At 38.9% G+C, this 18049-nt stretch overlaps 1 pseudogene; it reads left to right on the top strand.

The window, feature by feature from the left end:
* The first annotated feature begins 304 nt into the window (after nt 1–304).
* LOC123603950 lies at nt 305–1211 on the top strand (annotated as a pseudogene).
* The last annotated feature ends 16838 nt before the right edge of the window (nt 1212–18049 follow it).

Below are 18049 nucleotides of genomic sequence, written 5' to 3'. Positions count from 1 at the left end.
AGCACAATGACTTGTTTGCTGTTACATGGATAAAGTCCATGAAAAAGCTCTCTGATTCCTCGTTACTTATAGTTTCCCTAGCCAATATTATATGCTGTTAATTGGAAACAAATTTAGCCTATCGTGTAAAATGCATTATAAACAATTCTGAGTGGGTTTTACTTTAAAAGTGACTTTGTGAGAAGAAAACATAAAAGCACATGAAATTACCGAGATGAAGAAGATGTTTAAATATAATTCAGTTTGAGGCCCACTGTTCACAATGCTCAAATAGTATTTTCCACGAGCTGGAATTAGAGCGCTCTGTGGCCAGGCTTGGACAAGGAAGAAAACTTTTTCCTCTCTCTACTTCATCTTGAACAATCATCTTGTAGCAGTGAATAAGCGGGGCTCAGATAAATTTTCAAAAGTCCTAATTAAGGGGGGTGTGGTCCATGGCAGGACTTGGAGAACTCTGCAAAACAAGAGGCCGAGGATGGCATTAGTGATAAACCAGAGCCTCTGTGGATCCTGCCCCTCCACGGGAAAAGCCACCACCTGGTAGATGCTGTCTGTCACCATAGGTAAAGGAGACCCTAACAAGCTGCTGGACAGGATGTCCTCAGATGCCTTTTTCATACAGATCTACCAGGAAGAGCACAGGAAGAAACATCCAGACTCTTCTATCAATCTCACCAAATTCTCCAAGAAATGTTCAGACAGATGGAAGACCATGTCTGTAAAGGAAAAGTCGAAATTTGAAGGTATGGTAAAAAATGACAAAGCTTGCTCACAGATGAAAAATTGTGTTTCTCCCAAAGGTGACAAGAAAGGAAAGAAAGAAGATCCCAATGCTCCTAAAAGGTCTCCGTCTGCTTTCTTATTGTTTTGTTCTGAACATCATCCAAAGATCAAAAGTGAACACTGTGTTTTATCCATTGGGGATACTGCAAAAAAAATGGGGTGTAATGTGGTCTGAACAGTCAGCCAAAGAAGGTAAGCAACTATATGACCTGAAAGCAGCTAAAGCTAAAGGAGAAATATGAAAAGGAAATTGCTGCGTTTCGTGCCAAGGGCAAAAGTGAAACAGGAAAGAGGGGCCTTGGCAGACCAACAGGTTCAAAGAAAAATGAACCAGAGGATGAGGAGGAAGAGGAGGAAGAAAATGAAGAGGATGAGAAGAAGATGAAGAATAAATGACTATCCTGTAATGATATGTGTGGAGTGTGTGCTCAGGGAACTGTTTTGCTAAGAATGTGAATTCCAGTGTGGCTCAATATTAGCTTCGGTATAAAAACCATACAGATTTTATTAATTTCTTGACTTGTGTGTTGTAGCACAGCAAACTTGTAGGAATTAATATCAATAGTAAATTTGGTTTTTTTTTAGGATGTTGCATTTTGTGGTTTAAATCTTTTTTTTTTTTTTAATTTGAGGCGGGGGGTGGGGGCAGTGGGCACAGAGACAGAATCTTAAGCAGGCTCCCTACTCAGCACACAGCCCAACATAGGGCTTGATCCCACAAGCCTAGGATCGTGACCTGAGCCCAAATCAAGAGTCAGACCTTCAACTAACCACCCAGGTGCCCCTACATTTAAAAAAAATTTGTAATAAAATTATATATATTATATTTTTTAAAGCCCTAATTAAAAGATACTTACAGAATTGTAATGTTGTTGGGCTTTTTATTATAAAATTTATTAAATGGGCTTCTAAAAATTAATAGACTTTATTTTTTAGAGAAGTTTAGCGTTTATAGGGGCAACGAGTAGAAAGTTCCCCTATAACCGCCTCCACTCACACCCCTGTCCCAGATTCCCCAATCATTAACATCTTGCATTAGTGTAATACATATGTTATTGATGAGTCAGTATTGACACATTATTGTTAGAGTCTATAGCTTACATTAGTGTTCATTCTCTGTATTGTACCTTCCATGGGTTTTGGCAAAATGACATGTGTCCATCATCACAGTATCATTGAAACAGATTTTAAGCTAACAAAATATAAAAAGAAGACTAGAAGATACCATTTTGAAATATTTAACTGGTGAAACAAGTTAAGTAAACTGAAACTCAACCAAAAAGTTAGTGAACTTATTCTTTATAGGTCCTACCAGACAGAAAAGCAATAGAGTAAAAATTAAGCAGTCTTTTCTTTGAAAATTGTAGTTATTTTGACAAACAGTGCCGTCAAAACAGCAAATGTGAACACCACATACTCTAGCTCATTCTCTTTCGTGTACTGTTCTCAAGGTTTGGTGTGAATACTTCATAGTTAAAGTATGTCTTCCCTCGAGGATCGCATAGCCATTTAACTTCTGCTCTGGCATTTGGCCTACTGTGTTTGTAAGGTTCTATTGAGAAATGGAATTGATGATTTCTTCCATAACCACAAAGAAAAATTGAAAGTTACTGATTTCAAACCACTATTATGTTTCATGTTTTTCTTTCATGTTTTTCTGGAAAAATGTTTTCTTTCCAAAATGGAAAAGAAAAAAAAAAAGAATTCCCTATTAAATGTCTAACCATTCGGTATCAACCCATCTTTCACAATGTTGAAATTTCACCTCAGACTTGGCCAGAGGAAGGCTGGAGTTCCCCATCTGTAGTTTGGAATCTACCAGATGTTGCTGACTAGCCTGATAGATCTCTAGTAGGTTCCTGCTTGTGGAGGCATTATTGTCAAGGAAAAGAGTGGATTTCACATCCAAGGCTGACCCAGTTTGCCCCCCAGAGCAACTTTCTTGTCAGTAGAGGCTCACTGCTCTTGTCTCAAAGACTTCCCTCCCCAACCTCTACAGTCCCCTTGAGGACTTACATGAAGTCAGCACTGATACTTTTCCCACTCTTTCCAGTTGTGTGAAGACCATTGTAAGACTTTTTTTGGAGAATCAAAATCCAAGTTGTGATGTACAGAATTTCGTCTAGAGCAATGGTTCTCAAGTGGGGGCAAATTTGGTCCCCAGAAGATATCTAACAATATCTGGAGAGATACTTTTCGATTGTTTCAGACGGGGGCTGGGGAGGGTACTGCTGGCATCTAGGAGGTAGAGGCCAGGGATGCTGCTAAGAAGCCTGCAGTGCACAGGGCAGCCTTCCACATCAAAAGATTAATTGACGCTAAATGTCAGTAGTACTGAGGCTGAGAAATTATGCTCCAGAGTTTTAGTCACACAGCCATTTTTGCCATTCCAGGTTGAAATACTTTGCATTTCAAAGTATTGCATTTGTTGAAATATTAAAACATTACATCTTGACTTTTTAAAAAGTTAATGTCCAGTAATAGTGGAAAATAATGTTTTTTTTTTTTTATTATTACCTTGCTCAAGAATAAGCAACCACATTTGTAAAGTAGAAAACCTTAGTTGTCACTCAAAATGCAAACTGTCATAAGGGACAAGAGATTAACTGATTCTACTGCCAAATTTTATAGTGTCATTATTTTCCCCTCTAACTACCTCCTTAATATCTTTGCTGACGAAGATGTTTTAAAATGGAAGACAATTAGAGGCTTTTTGTTTATGAAAAATGAAGTGTTCAGGCACAAAAGCATGCACAGTGGACCTCTTATAGAATGTTTAAAATCTCCTTTCATTAAAAGATGTTCTTAAGTGGCCATTTGTCACCTAATAGGAATTCCTGTTGTTGCAACTGTTGTTTTTATGCATAAACACCAGCATCTGTAGATTTCCAGGATATCCTTTACAATTTCACACCCTTTAATTTCATGTTGGGTTGACTTAGATGATTTTTCCCTCTTAAAATCACATTATGCAAAAGTTTATCTGAGAATACACTAGAAAAGCCATTGTAAACCTGCAGTCAGAGAACTAGATCCTAGGCACAGATGAGTTCTGTTTAGCCAAGATAGAATTTAATTTAGATTTTTAAAAATCAGTTGTCAATATTTAAAAAATGAACAGACTACTCGCAAGAATCTGGATATCTCTTTCTTCTTGAAAAAAGAAAAGAGCATTTGGGACCAGTATTCCTCCATGGCAATAGTTCACTGCAGGAGAACGGCAGCTGGACACTTTTGCCAGGGCAGGCTCACGCCAGCTTGCTCTATTCCTGCCCAGCTTGCTTCACTCAGTCACCCAGCCAGGCTGCCCCCAGCGTCCTTTGAATTTGCAACCCCTGCTCCATTACAAATGAGTTCTGCATGTACAAACATTTGGTGGTTAGTAGAACCCAGTCTTTGGCTCATCAACCAATTTAGCAACTTATATTTGATTTTTTTTTCTTTTTTCAACGTTTATTTATTTTTGGGACAGAGAGAGACAGAGCATGAACGGGGGAGGGGCAGAGAGAGAGGGAGACACAGAATCAGAAACAGGCTCCAGGCTCTGAGCCATCAGCCCAGAGCCCGACGCGGGGCTCGAACTCACGGACCGCGAGATCGTGACCTGGCTGAAGTCGGACGCTTAACCGACTGCGCCACCCAGGCGCCCCTTAGCAACTTATATTTGAAGGAAGATGGAGAGCTGAGGCAGTTCAGGAGGGTGCTAGGAAATGTGATGAAGAGAATGCAGAGCTTGAGCTGTGACTGAATGGAAGGAGAAGGGAGGGTCATGAAACGAACTGTACCTGAGACTGAAAACAGATTCACTTCCTCGGATCAGGCCCTGCCAAGAAATCTTCTGGACTTTGGTGAGAAGAGGGCAATCCAGGTAGTAAACATGAAGAAAAATCAAGGACTTTATGGCTACATCAGAAGCTCTTTGTCATTAAATTGGACTGTGTATCATCTTTGCCACAAGCGGTAGCTTCTAGTCCTGGCCCGTGTTCTTGAGGAATCACTAGAATTAGAAACAGAATCCAGGATATAGAATCCAGGAAGAGCTCTAGGAGTCGGTCCAAGGAGGGAGGATTATAATGTGCAAAAATTAGGACACAAGCAAAGCAAAGGTAGAGGGAAAAGCAAGCTTATGACCAAAACCCAAGGAGTATCAGATATGGCATTATGATCCAAAGTGTGGGGTCAAGCCAGAAGAAAGGTCAGGATAAGGAAGATGTAGGAAGAGGACAGTTTCTGGCCTCTGTGTTCCTTTGTGCAAAGTCTGTGATTTGGATGAATCTAGAAGACCCATGGGGCCCCTCATTCTTCTATTTGTAGTAGTCCGAGGTTCATGCGTTAGTGAGTTTCCATTTCTTTGGGAGCATGGTGTTTGATAGACATTTCTTTCTAGTCATTCAAGGTCTGGAGAAAAGCAAGGGGTGGTCTGACCACACAGAACATGGGGTTACTTCCCTCTCTCCCTGCCCCCAAATAGGACAAACAAGATAAAATCTTTAAGCTGTAGTCTACAAATGTGAAGGTGAAGGTGAAGGTGAAACAATTCTTGGGGCTAGAGGGAGGGGGGAGAATGAGGAAATGTATTGTTTGGAGGGTGTTTAAGCCTTATCTGATGCAAGAGAAAGAAAGGACTGGAAAGAAAGACATTTAAGGAAGGAAGAGACTAAAAGAACATTCGAATTGTTGCTGGAAGGGTTCTCAGGAAATACTACCTGGGCTGGGCTTTTCCTGTTCAGTAAGTGTAGAGGGACCATATAATTTACCATCCAAATCTAGGCTCTTCCAAGAGTGAATGAGGAAACTATTGGAAAATTTTCCAAGACACCGGCAAAATCTGAGAGGAAGTAAGGAACCTCCCTTCAGCTTCAGGGCCCCAGGCTACTGACTACTAGGCCCAGGACTGAACCTACAGTGTTGGGATGTAGAAAGTGGAGACTCAGGCTTGGTTAGGATGAAGGAGAGAGTGCTTCTTATCTCTAAGCTTCAGAATCACCCAGGGACTTAAAAAAAATTACAGATGCCCAGAAATTCAATTTTAATTATTATGGATTGGGCCTAAACAAGGGTGTTTTTTTTTGTTTGGTTGTTTTTGTGGTTTTTTTTTGTTGTTGTTGTTGTTGTTGTTTTTTTAAAGCTGCATGGTGATTCTAATGTGCTACCAACCCGGAACGCAACATTTTTTCCCAGGCTTTTAGGTGACCATACCTTCTCCTCCCTCTCCCCAGTATTTGCCTATGCTGACAAGATGGAGAGAGCACCCTGAAACTAGGACATTTCCCCCCTGCTTCCACTGCTCCCCCAGCCCCAATTCTGGGGCAGGAGGAGGTATGGGCTGCAGTAAAGTGAGCTTGTGTATTTAAGCTGAGAATGTGTATTTCTTGCCAGGAATAATTGAATATTAAAAAAAAAAAAAAAAAAAGGAAAAGAAAAACAGAACAAAACCTGAACAAAACTTGTGAACCAGGTCTATTTCAGCTCTTGGCATCCCAAACTTGAAGACGGAAGAAGTCGTGCTTGGCTTAGTGCTTTATCACTACCTAGAGCCATACAGACACGTTCAATATGTTGGTTGCTGTGCCTATTTAGTGTTTGGAGATGGCAACATTGAATCTATCCTCAGACCCTCAGATTTTTCATTTAACCCACATTTATGGAGCAAATGTTGGGGCAAGGCACTAGAAACCACCACAGCTGCAGCTGTGCTACAAAGGAACCCACAGACTTCACTTTCAGGACAGTTGCTGAAGTAATACATGGAACCCAGAGAAAGCCAGGCTGCTTTGAACTGTTAAAAGATAAACTGAGGCATATTAAAAATTGTAAGAGTTTGAGTAGAAATCGATTGGAGTGAGGCAGGGCCGAACCAGAGATGGTTAGGAGCAAGCACCCTGTGGCAGGATCTCAGGAAAGACTTTTATAAAGAAATTACAGAAGCGGGGCACCTGGGGAGCTCAGTTGGTTAATCACGGGAACCTTGGTTTCGCTCAGGTCATGATCTTGCAGTTCAGGTCATAGGTTCAAGCTCCCATGGGGCTCTGTATTGACCGCGCTGAGCCTGCGGGGGATCCTTGCTCTCCCTCTCCCACTGCCTGTCCCCTCCCTCAAAATAAATAAATAAGCGTTAAAAAAAAAAAGAAATTGTAGATGCAAAGAAAGGAAATTATTTGATTAGCTATAGCTTCATGTCTGGTTGGTTGGTTGTGATCAGTTGTCCTTAGCGTTTTGATTTCCTTTGAGGCGTTTACAGGCTTAGGTTCTTGGTTGCTTTGGTAGGCCGCTGGGGCTTTAGAACCATATCCATCTAACGGCCTCCTTGTTTAATTAATTTAACAGAACTGCTCTCACCACAGTGTCAGTGGTTACACAGCCAGTAGAAACACCAGTCGAATAGGCAAGAATTAATGAAAAGCATTTTAAATCCTCATTTCAGTCTCTCAGAAAATCACCAGGGGATTATATAACCCTCGGCCAGGCTTCAGTCTGCCTTTTCTCTTCACTGGCAAAATCTCAGGACCGCATCCCTTATCAATAGCCCAGTATTTCAATTTCATCACACATCTCAATACTTAGTGCGGTTCACCAAGGTAACTGTTCTCTCTTTCCTTTCTCTCTCTCTCCACTCCCCCAAACTCTGCTTCCCAACTCCCTCTTGGAAGCCTTTAATTCTCTCCTCCTCCTCCTCCTTTCTGGGATCCTTTTCTGGGGCCAGGGCTCCTTTTCCTTTAAGATGTAAATCCAGCAGCTCAGCTCAGATTCTAATCAGCACGACAAAAGGCCAGGCCTGAAGCTGTCTGAGCAGCAAGACTCCTTCCTCTTGGAGCCTGGGGGTGGAAGAGGAGGGGGAAATGCTGTGACTGCTCAAAAATGAACATATTTGCTCTGCATATTTGTATGTAAACGTATTTACATATACATATATACAAGCATAATTACATGGAGGGTCCTAGATAGGTGTTATGAAATATTGTGGAAGGATTCAGGAATCATTTTGTGTGAGAATGATATGTATGATACAGAAATATATGCCAGTGGTTCTAAATTAATTTTTGTTACCGAACACATTTACAGCATATTAAAAAATGAAAGTTTTGCCAAAGGAACTAAAAATGCCTTTTAATATCCCACTACTGTTAATTTTCACAGTCACGGAACAGAAATTATTGTTTCTCGTTCTAATTAGGGTCAGATGTGGAGAGGTATGTACACATTCTTTGAAAGAAAATTAAAACATAGTATCTTTACAGGTCCAAAAATATAATGTAAATATAAAATATAGAAGTTTGCAAAAATTTTTCTTGTTGGTATTCATTATTAGGCTGAGTATTCCTCAATACACTGGATTGTTTTATCACTGTAACTCTAGCACCTAGTATGTTGCCTAAAATAAGAGAGGCAGTCATTATAAATAATACAAGCTGGCATTTACTGAACATTTGCTAAGTGCTGGGCATTGTGCTATAAGCACTGAATCTCAGTCTCTTAGATTTTCTGCCATTGGTGTTATGCATAGAAAGGACTTTTCAACTGTAACATCTTTTAAGGCTTATATCTTTTAGTTCTCCAAGATTCTTTTTCTTTTTTCTTCCTTCCTCCCTCTGTCCCTCCCTCCCTCTTTCCTTCCCTCCTTCCCATTCATCTTCCTCTCTTGTTGTAAATATTTAGATCAATGCTGCCCAATAAAAACATAGTGCTATCTGCAAATGCGAGCAATGCAATTTTTTTTAAAGATTTTATTTTTATTTTCAATTTTATTATGTATTTTTGAGAGAGAGAGAGAGAGAGCTAGAGCAGAGTAGGGGCAGAAAGAGAGGGAGACAGAGATCTGAAGTAAGCTATGTGCTGACAGCAGCCAGCCCGAAGCGGGGCTCAAACCCACGAACTGTGAGATCATGACCTGATCCTAAGTCGGCACCTCAACTGACAGAGCCACCCAAGCACCCCTGTGAGCAACACAATTTTAATTTTCCTAGTAGCTACATTAAAAAAGTAAAGAGAAGGAGATGAAATTCATTTTAATAGTATATTTTATGTAACCCAGTATATACAAATATTATCATTTCAATGGGTAATCAATATGCAAAAAATTTAATGAGATATTTTGGAATCTTTTCTTTTAACTGAGTTTTCAAGATCTGGAGTATATTTTACATATTAATATATCTCCACATAAAATAGCATATTTCAAGTACTCAATTGCCACATGGGGTTAATGGTTATTGTATTGGACAACACAGTTTTAGGCCATGTGAGTTAGAGATAGAAATTACCAACCAGTCACTCCAGCCCTTTTTCTGAATAATCCACCTTTTCCCTACTTATATCCAAAATGACTTTTATTCGATAAGCGTCCCACTTCGGCTCAGGTCATGATCTCACAGTTCGTGGGTTTGAGCCCTGCCTAGGCTCTGTGTTGACAGCTCAGAGCCTGGGGCCTGCTCTAGATTCTGTCTCTCTCTGTCTCTCTCTCTCTGCTTCTCCCCTGTTCATGTTCTGTCTCTCTTTCTCTCAAAAAATAAATAAACATGAAAAAAAAATTCAAAAATGACTTTCATTTATATCCTGACATCTTGTATATATGCACAGCACTCAATACACGTGGTAGAATGAGTGAATGATAGGATGACATGATTTATTTTAGAAGGATAAGATATTAAAGAACTTCATTGGAGGGGAGGACTTAACATTAATGACACCCACAGAACTGGACACATGTTGAATCCCTGATGTTAGCCCAGTTACTTGATAAACATGATCTTGTGTACTGCTCACAGCATATTTTATGAGATTGCTACGATCAGAGTCACTTTTACAAAGAAATTGAGGCTTAGCAATGTTAGGAACTAGCTCGAGGTTATCGAGGTTACAATCATAGTAAATTGCAGGGCCAGATTTGTAACTACATTTGTCTGAGTCCACACTGACCCCTTCACCATGCCATACTGACTTTATAAGATAAGACCATCAGGCTAAAGAAACAGCAGAGTCTGTGTTTAAAAAAAACACCATTGCTTACCATAGTTGTTGAAATTTTCTCTCTCATTTTACTAGAGAGAATAGTTTAGTATAGAGTAGCAAATATTTTTTCATTTCCACAAGTTTCTCTATTTGTTTCCAGGATATTTACTGGAAAGCCATTTGGAAAATTATTTTATATTCCTTTAAAGAGTGCAGGAGAGAGAATATATAACTTATATTTTGTGGTTTGAAGCTTATGTAATTAAATAGTACACAAAGATATTAATAGTGGAACCAAGACAGCAGTATCATTATATTCCTTTCTGAACCTCCTCTAAGTACCAGAAAAAGTCCTCTTTAGATTGAGGTTACAAATTAGGATGCTAAATTAGGTGAGTAAGACTCTTCCTTACTTATTCTATAAGGTAAGCTGCTTGTTGAAAGTCAGAAAATAATGCATTCCTGTGCATATGTAATTGTACAGATAATTGCCTCTATCATTTAAAAATATCATTTGCCAAAATGGTGTCTATGATTAATTATGTACATTTATCATTGAGTCGACTGGGGTACATTATAAAATCCTTTCCCTAAACTCATGCATCTTTCCTCCCTTCTTGTTTTTTTCAGTGTAAGTTATTTAGTAATTCAATTTTTTTTGTTATTCATTAAGCCATAATTCACCTGCACAGGAACCAGCAACCAAATTGCCCTCTGGCTGCAGGGGGCTTGTTTCTTGACTTGTGACATCAGGGAACAAGGATGATGTTTAAAATCTTCCTTCTTGTTTCTTGGATGCTTCTAAAACAAAAATCCTGGGAGAAGGATCATTTATTGATATTAAATATCTCCATTACCATGTCCTTAGCCTGAAACCATGTGGTGTTGGGCTTCAAAGTCAGGTGCTACTAAGGAAAGAAAAAAAAATAATTAATTTAAAAATAAGAAAGTATATAGTAATCCTGAAATCCTGACATATAGAACTTATCTAATATACATATGATGTAATTAATGATAATAGCAACTGTTTGAGAATAGATTCCATCTTTAACATGAGGCCTTCTGATGGTCTCTCTGTTTCTGCTCCGCCTTGGATTCTTAGCAAAACATCCAGACGGATCCTGTTGTAGTCTTATTTGTTAAAGCTTAGCAGTCCTACTTCCCAGAGTAGGAAAGATGGTTGCTGTCAGCCCTGAATCTGTATCTACATAATTCAAAATCCCCAAAGAAGCCTTCTTAATCCCAACTCCATTTACAAATCTAGCAAGAACCCTGATTGTTTGATTGACCCTATACTGGTGATAGGGGTGTAGTGTTGATGTAGCATGCTATATTATTTGTGGCAGTGGATAGCTTCATCAGGATCAGAAGGATGAGAGAAGGAGAGGTTCTCCAAAGAAAGGATTTTAGGCAAGTGGGCAGTATGAGTCCACTTTGGAACCCAACACTTTTATTGCTTTCTTGTCATTTGAAAAGACTGTATTTTAAGCTCCATGAAGGCAGGGACCAACTCTGTCTTGCTAACTACTGTATCCTCAAGATATAGAACATTATTATTAGATGCTTAATAAATTTATGAATGAATGAATGAATGTCAAGCTACACAGGAGGCAAATTATTAAGTTTGTTTGGTGATCTCAAAGCAAAGGAGGACATTATGTGGGTTAAATGGTGTTGTGGGGAGACAACTGGGGGGAGCCCTTTGGATTTACCTGCCAACCCCTACCCCCATCACTACTTGGGGATTAGAACTGCTAATATGCCTCAGTTCATTTCATTTCCTTTGTTCCATTTTTGACTGGCTCCCTTTGAGGTTGGCATATTCCTTCTTTAGAAATGGAGAGACCTTAAGTTAGGTCTGGCTCTAGGTAACACGTGTTCCTTAAGGTTAGTTTTATATATTTTTGCCGGGGTTTGTTGTACGGAGCTTCTCTTCTTCAAACTTTCAAGGGAAATCTTTCATTTCTGAATCCATTAGAGGCCCTTGACTTCCTCCCTCTTATCCCCACTGCCTGTGTATAACTCTGAGATCTGGTTCCTCACGGAAACCACGCAGGAAAACAGTGTCAGTACTGGTATGGTATTTTCATTCATTCATTCATTCCATATATATTAACAGAGTCTACTATGTGCTGGGTACAATGCTGAGCTCTGGAGAGGTGATCCTGAACAATCGGACTAGAAGAGGAAGCAGACATAATGCCACACAAATACACGATTTAAATCAGGAGACAGGGAGTACAACGGAAAGAAACTCAGTGCCGTGTGGGTATATGGAGGAATCATCCTCTATTCTACGTGATCTGAAGAGCTTTCCCCAAGGAAGTGACATCTGAGCTGAGATTTGAAGGATGAATACAAGTTAAACTGGTGGGAGCCTAAATGTTTCGGGCAAAGAGGACAGCATAAGCAAAGACCCAGAGACAGGGAAAGGCATGGCTTCTTCAAGGACATGGGAGAAGGTCAGAGTAGCTGGAGTTAGTGAGTGTGAGGAGGGTTCTATGAGATGAGGTTAGAGAGGAAGGGAGGCATCAGCTTATGCAGGGTTTGATAGACATATTGATAATTTCATCTTTATTTTGTGAGGTATGTGAAGCCTTTAAGTGGTGGAGGTTGACATCTGTTTCTCTGTGGAATAGATCACTCTAACTGCAGAACGAAGCAGGTATTGGACAGGGCTACGAATGGGTGGCCGAGACCAGTTAGAAGCCAACATGACACAGAAATGAGAAATTAGGAAACTCATTTTTGCATTCTTCACGGAATATTGAGTCCTCTGCTTTATCAAGTCTGTCAGCTAGCAGTTCTCATTTGGGAACTGATGATGGGCTGTATCCTGACTTTGGCATGCTAGAGACCAGTAGTGCCAGGAAAAGGGTATATTGAATGAGCAGATACACTTCTGGGGCTTGCTGGTTTGGAGGTATTGGAGTACAGTCATGTAGAAAAGTAAATGAGAAGGCTGGGAGTGTGGGTCTGATGATGGAAAGCATTAGATCCTAAAGCTAAGGCTTGGGAGACTTCCATAAAGAGACTGTCATAGGAGCTGAGAGTATGAATGCAATTATTAAAGATTATGTTAGGGAAGAAGGAAAAAACTGCTAAGGAAAACACCTATATTTAGGAATGGATAGTCATTCCACAAATACTAAGTCTTCACTATGTGCCTGGCATTGGGCTGTGACTCATAGTTGACAGCCAGAAGAATATAGTTGGAGATGAAAAAAGAGGATTCTGAAAACATGGAATAACAAACAACAAAGGATAAGAAAGTCTCAGGAAGGAAGGGTGGTCAATGGTTTGGTTTCTGTGGAGGATGAAAATACAATGAATGCTGAAAAGACAACTTTGGGTTTGTGGATTAGTCTCCACCCTACATGGTGCACATTCTAAGGCTGGGCTAGTAACCAGACTTAGAGGGAGCACACCTAAGGGACCTTGACAAAGCCCTCCTCCCACTTAGAACTTTACAGGAAGATAAGACTCGATATATACAATTTCACTTTGTATCTCACTTCCTTGAAACACATCTATTCTATCTACCGAAAGAGCTGTGCTTCCCCTGCCCTTGCCATGGCTGTCAGCCAAAAGCAGAGATGTTGTAATTTGAGGTTGACAGCGAGATGACCCTTACAGGGTCACTACAGCTTCTGTCTCGTGGCAGATCCTCCTGCTGAAATATGGAGGTGCCATGATGTTAAATCAATAGTCGTGAGTGATGTGGAGATTTGAGATGAAGCTAGTCATAGCTTCCTTTGATTTTACCTTTTCATTTTTCCTGCTGGGTACCATGTTCTTAGAAGAAGAATGATTTACCTCCGGGCAAATCATCTGCTCAGGTTTGCTCTTGTAACCAAATGACATTATCCTAAGAGGATCAGAAGGGCCTGAATGTGAATTGTGTTCATTTAGGGTCCCAGGTTAAGTTTTTGGTAAAAGAAGAAGAAGAAGAAGAAGAATCATCTCAATGAAATTTGTAAAGTAGGAGAAAGAAACATTCCTGTTAGAAATATTTAGGAAATTCTGATTGCCAATTACAGATTTAACACCAAGTACCTCAGTAATGGAAATCAAAGTTGTAAAAGAATAACATATACTTGGGCTGAATAGTATTCAAAATTTTATTTCCAATAATTTAAGAAGAAGATGTAGCTGTTATCTATTGCTGTATAACAAACCACCCCAAAATTTACTGGCTTAAAACAAGAACCATTTGTTCAGAACATGATTCTGTGAGTTGGCAGTATAGGCTGGGCTCAGCTGTACAGTTCTTCTAGCCTCAGCTGGGAATTTCTCATGCATCTGCTGGCAGCTGCCAATCAGTTAGATAGCTCTGCTTCTGGGGATTGGTAGGGACCATGCCGGTAAAGGAGCTACGTGTCTCTAATCAACCAGAAGGCTAGCTTTGGCTTGTCCACATGGTAATTAGGCAGGGTTCCTAGATAAAGTGTGGAAAATTGAATGCCTCTTGAGGTATGGTTCAAAACTGGCAAAACATTGTTCTGCTACATTCTGTTAGCCAAATCAAGCCACAGGGTTAGCTCAGATTCAAGGAGTAGAAAAACAGACTCCATCTATTGATGGGAAAGGTGAACTACAAAGTTATATTGTAACAGGGCAAGAACATTGGCCATTTTGCTGTCCACCACAGATGATGCATCATTTTTATCCTCTTTGTTTTACATATAGGTAGATAAAATGTACAATATACACACAATACCTTTGGAAGGACAAATATTTTCATTTTTTTGCCTTGATGGAAGTTTCAAACTAGAACCTATCTCAAAGCAACCAGTTAGGATGGGATTGTAGTAATTGAATATTTTTGGCTTCATTTTTGTTTCTGTAACTGTAAAGAAAATCCTCATGTTTTCAGTGGCTGTTACTCTAGGTCTGTGTGACACAACCAATCCCAGACAAAACAGAACTTCTTACTGGAAAGGAACACTACCTAGGTGTTGGCCTGGTAATCTTGTATAAAGATTTTACAATTGCCATTGGGAAAAGGGCATTTACTTGACAAATGGCACTATTTCTATTTTTGTCTGCCCAATTTTAAATTTCTTCTTTAAAAAAAATTTTTTTAATGTTTATTTATTTTTGACAGAGAGAGAGAGAGAGAGACAGAGACAGAGCATGAGTAGGGGAGGGGCAGAGAGAGAGGGAGACACAGAATCCGGAACAGGCTCCAGGCCCTGAGCTGTCAGCACAGAGCCCGACGCAGGGCTCAAACTCACAGACCTTGAGATCATGACCCGAGCCAAAGTCGGACACTCAACTGACTGAGCCCCCCAGGCGCCCCGAAGTTTCTTCTTATTAAAATTGCAAATTCAGGTCCCTTAATAAACTGAACAAATTAAATACATAACTGGAAGATGCACATTTCAACACTTCACTTTTTAATATGTAGACATCTTATGGATGCAAGGGCATTTCATGGAAAGAGAGTCTTAAAATTACTTTGTATGCGTATAGAGAAAATAAAACTTTTTTGATATCTTGGCTCAAACTGAATAGGATCTCACTTAATAGCCCATGTATTACTTTAAGATGATTTATTATTATGCTAATATTGTAATGTAATATTTATTAAGCATTGGAAGTGTGCAGAATACTAGATAGTCCACATAAAAAGATCCAGGTGGATTTCAAGGAAAAGGGCTAAGAAATGCACTCTCCTAATCCACAGGAAAAGAGAGCAATTCAGAATCTAGCTGGCCAATAAATCCTATTTAATTTAGTAGACAGCATATGCCAAAAAAAAAAAAAAAAAAAAGGTAGACTAACAGAAATGGAGAATGATCATCTCTGATTAGAAGGCCATCATTTTAAGAGCACACTTTCCTCCCCAGACTTGAGTTTAGAAATGACCAATTCAGTTAGATATTTCTCATTTAAAAGAAGTTTTGGCCAATAATCCTCTGCGTTAATCTGACATTCTAAGATCCTAAGTTATAGTGGTTCCTATGGTGACCAACTTTATAACTATTAAACGCTTTTAAAGAATTGTACCTTAACTGTAACTTTACAACATCACAATAAAATTTATAATGTTGGCATAAGGTATTTGGAAGTCTCAGAATAGAGTTATAAATTTGCTGCAAAAGGACACTTTTCTCCTAAAATTAATAGTATATTTTAAAAGATTATTTCTAAGGTGGCCAAGAGAAGTGAAAACAAAACAAAACAAAAACCACAAAAAAACAAAACAAAAACAAAACAAAAAACCTCCTGACACAATTCTTTAGGTGACTACAAAGCAAAATCCACATTCCAAAATATGAGGACCCAAATCCCTCCACTTTTATCTGAAAAAATGCATATAATTTGAGGAAAGAGTTTCTTAATTTGCCATAATTCTACACTTTGCTTTGCTCAGACAGTTTAGATCTGGAAGGGGGAAAAGTAAGGCCCAAGCTAAAAAGGGGCTTAGAGACAGCATTTCCTATTTTATGAAATCATATTCACTGACTAAGGGTTATATCTTTTACTTGTATTTAAACACAATTCTCCCAGAAGTTGACAAAAGTCTTGGGTGAAAATTGATTAAAAAACAAGTTGTCTCTCTTTATCTATATTTACATGCTTCTATATATGCTATACATATATATGAAATAAACAATAAAGGTACTTTAGCTTCTTTTGAGTCTCTAAACAAGTAAAAGAATATAACAATGCATACTTACTTGCTTTTTGGATGATGGTAGATGGGGCTGATGGGATGAACATATCCTAATTATCAGTGTGAATACAGAGAAAAAGCACAGATTAACTTTGTTTCTGAATAGGTTATTTGTATTATTTTTATTTAAATAAAGCTATGCTATAGATATCCATGATTGTCATTGTAATAAAATATGAATACAAACTTTTTTTGGTGATATATATTCATTGTCATGTATATTCATTTAAGCAAAGAATGTAGTATTATTTAACAATTCACAAAGAACATTTTAGGACAGTATACTTTTTGCTGGTTGATGGATTTGATTTGTAAAATGTAGATACATTTTATTTTGTGATTTTTATTTAAAAATTCGAAGGGGGGAAATACAGGAGAGTGAAAGGTACACACAGTTCAAATAGTAAAGACACCACGAAAATTTCCTCCGGGAATAAAATCACCTACCAATTTCAGCTTTATGGTTGAGAACCGGTCACATAACTCTATGGTATACAGAGTGAAGTTTAGATAACAAAAAGTGATGTGGAAATTGGTTGAATCAACTAGTTCTTGTTTGCTTCTTTTTAAATTACATGTAAGCACATACTCATTTGTGATATGCAGGAATATAACACATATTTACATATGTGTCTAATTATATAGTTTAGTTGTTTATCAAAATGACTGCCCAAACTTCTGTATGTTTAAAAAGTTGGCTAGGTAGATCTTATTTAACCTATGTTTTGAAACAGGCAAAACAACAACAGTTCATAAATAAAAAATTTTTTAAATGCCTTTTTCAGAATATTGCAGCAACTTGTAAAACTGCTTCTACTTATCCCCAGACTTTAAGAGAAGGGATGCTATGGAACAAACTCCAGGAAGCACCAGCAAAGTAAAGAAAGAATGAGGAAAAGTGGAAAATTCATGATGGAAGTTGGTCACAAGACGGAAGGAAGTTAGAGACGCGACACTCTAGCAGACAGCTTTTTTGTTTTGTTTTATTTTGTTCTTTTTTTTTTTTTTTTTCCTTTTAGGTTGTACACAGAAGAGACACCTAGATTAGAAATAGAAAAGGAGCATTTCCGTAGGTCTCCAAGGAGAGAGAAGAAGCTAGCAAGTAGTTATTTCTAAAGATTCTGAGAAACTGGTTATAAAAAGGTGTGAGGGGTCGCCTGGGTGGCGCAGGCGGTTAAGCGTCCGACTTCAGCCAGGTCACGATCTCGGGGTCCGTGAGTTCGAGCCCCGCGTCAGGCTCTGGGCTGATGGCTCGGAGCCTGGAGCCTGTTTCCGATTCTGTCTCCCTCTCTCTCTGCCCCTCCCCCGTTCATGCTCTGTCTCTCTCTGTCCCAAAAATAAATAAACGTGGAAAAAAAAAAAAAAAAGGTGTGAGGAGGGGCAAAGTCTTTATTAAATAACTTCAGTGTACAGGCAGGATAACTGGGTGACAGTTTGGTGATAGAACCTGGGTTTCTTGGGGCTTTGGAATGAATCCTCAATGTTCTAGGATGTTAAATAGCAGGGTTAGCTTAAATACCATTATGTTAGTCACCTGTTAGAAATTTTTGTGTCTAATTGTTATTTCCTTAATCTTTATTCTTGAGTTTATTTCCTTTATTATATCTTCTGGGGGTCAGTTCTAACTTACTGTAT

The sequence above is a fragment of the Leopardus geoffroyi genome, chromosome A1 (assembly GCF_018350155.1).
Source record: "Leopardus geoffroyi isolate Oge1 chromosome A1, O.geoffroyi_Oge1_pat1.0, whole genome shotgun sequence".
In the NCBI taxonomy this organism is placed as follows: Eukaryota; Metazoa; Chordata; class Mammalia; order Carnivora; family Felidae; genus Leopardus; species Leopardus geoffroyi.
This window is presented reverse-complemented; position numbering and strand designations above follow the sequence as displayed.